The sequence below is a fragment of the Sinocyclocheilus grahami genome, unplaced genomic scaffold (genome assembly GCF_001515645.1).
Source record: "Sinocyclocheilus grahami isolate Dianchi unplaced genomic scaffold, SAMN03320097.WGS_v1.1 scaffold306.1, whole genome shotgun sequence".
In the NCBI taxonomy this organism is placed as follows: Eukaryota; Metazoa; Chordata; class Actinopteri; order Cypriniformes; family Cyprinidae; genus Sinocyclocheilus; species Sinocyclocheilus grahami.
Window position 1 is genome coordinate 1,001,370 of NW_015505485.1, and position 1,961 is coordinate 1,003,330.

At 36.2% G+C, this 1,961-nt stretch overlaps 1 protein-coding gene across 1 annotated transcript in view; it reads right to left on the minus strand.

Moving 5' to 3' along the window:
- Nucleotides 1-1,961, minus strand: part of LOC107601453 (probable phospholipid-transporting ATPase IA) — a 143,000-nt gene that overhangs the window by 139,944 nt on the left and 1,095 nt on the right. The gene's annotated exons all lie outside the window — the stretch shown is intronic.

Below are 1,961 nucleotides of genomic sequence, written 5' to 3' on the forward strand. Positions count from 1 at the left end.
CACACGCGCTAAGTCTATTACAGACCACACTTTAACTGGCTTAAGATAATACAGTTTGCAACTAATTTAGAGCATGGAAGAAAAAAAGAAAACTTTCGTGGTATCCACACAACTTATAAACCTTATGAACTTTCACCAAATTCTTATTCACATCAAATTAGTCAAAGTTATGAACCTATTAACCGTTATTACGACTGTCCAACAATTTGGAAAATTCTAATAAAAATGGTGGTCAAAATCACAATCCATAAGTTCCATATAAATAAACCGCAATCAATCAAAACCAAAAGTGAAATTTCAAATGAAAAAGACTGCATTGTCATTTATGGGTGAACGATTCCTAAAAAAAACAACAAAAAAAACAAACACCCTTATACCTGCTTGTTTTCTCAGAACAATCTGGGCAAGGTGAGAGTACATCGTGTAAAATCATCATCAGTGAAGTCAGTAAGTCGAAACATATCTTGACAACAGAAACGTTTCACCTAAACAGACTAATTGTTTAAGAAGATTAACAACGTACACCCTTTAAAAGGAGTTTCCCTTTACAGAGCTGGTTTACCTGTTCCACGTATTTGACATTAGCACTAACACAACACGGCTTTCACCTACTGAACATTTCTGTGGCATACTAAACAAAGAGGTCAAGGCTAAAAGCTTGAAACTATTTTTAAAGGTCTGTGTGTGTGAGAGAGCCAAAAAAAAAAAAAAAAGTGAAAAAAGGAAGATAGACACTAGAGAGGTTAAACATAAAATGTCTATGCTGAAAGTGATGAAGAAACATTGAGGAAGCGAGACCTGCAAGTGTTAGCTGTATGTGTGATAGAGGGTGGGTTTTATTATATTATATTATATAATATAAACTAAACTATTATAAATATATAAACATACACAGAGTCACATATATAAAAAAGTAAACCAAGCATTGTCCCTTGTGCATGCAAGCTTAAGAATAAGATCCAGCTTGACTGCATCTAGAACCACACAATGCTCTTCTCAGTGAAATGACTCCCCATGTGTAAACACAACAGCCCCATTCATGACAGTGCTCAATAAATAATTAATAGTTGTGCTGATAAATAATGCAGATGGCACATGGTGAATTGGCTACACTCATCTGAGGATCACTGTTATTAAAACAACAGCGGGAAGCAATATGAGAATGAGAGCAGCAAAAGATTAAACATTCAAACTGGTGCACCTAACAGAAAATGATGTGCCGTCAGTACCACCCTTTACTTTTGACCCCAATTAAAATCAAATACGACCATAAAACTCTGTTCTTAGACCTAAATCCAATTTACAAGCCTGTGGATGCAGAACCCAAAACCATGAATGCACCTTATGCATTTGTTTTTAACAGCCGGAGGTGTGACATGAGCACATGTTCAACATCAGTGAGCAATGAATTTGGGGAGTTAACCTCCGCTCATTTATAGGCAAAATATTGCTCCATTTGTTTGAGCATCCTGGCTCAATCAATGGTGTGAATCTGGGTGGGAGTCACAGGACTCTGTTTGACCAACCCATGGAATACAAGGGGAGTGTTCGAAGAATAATTTTTGCAATTTCATGTTGCTGATGCAAGTGGTGCAGAAAATACTTCACCTTAAGAAACTGTCAGAGTCTGAGCCGCTATCTTCTGATAATTTAAAGATTTCCTGAGATGCCGTCTTTGCAAACACAAGTGTGTTTTTGTGTGCAACCATCTGCAGTGATGCAGTGCAGCCGATGACACGTTACAGGAAGTAAGCATACACAAAAAGACACATGACAGAACAAAACAAACAAGCTTTTCAGGAACAAATGTACCCACTCCACTAGATAACATCAATTCCGCTTTATAGTGGAATGCTGAGTGGTATAACTAAAAATCTTAAAATCACAGTATTTTTAAGATTGTGGATTCACACAGTATTTTCTTTTCATAACTGGATCTAAAAAAAAAATAATATATATAT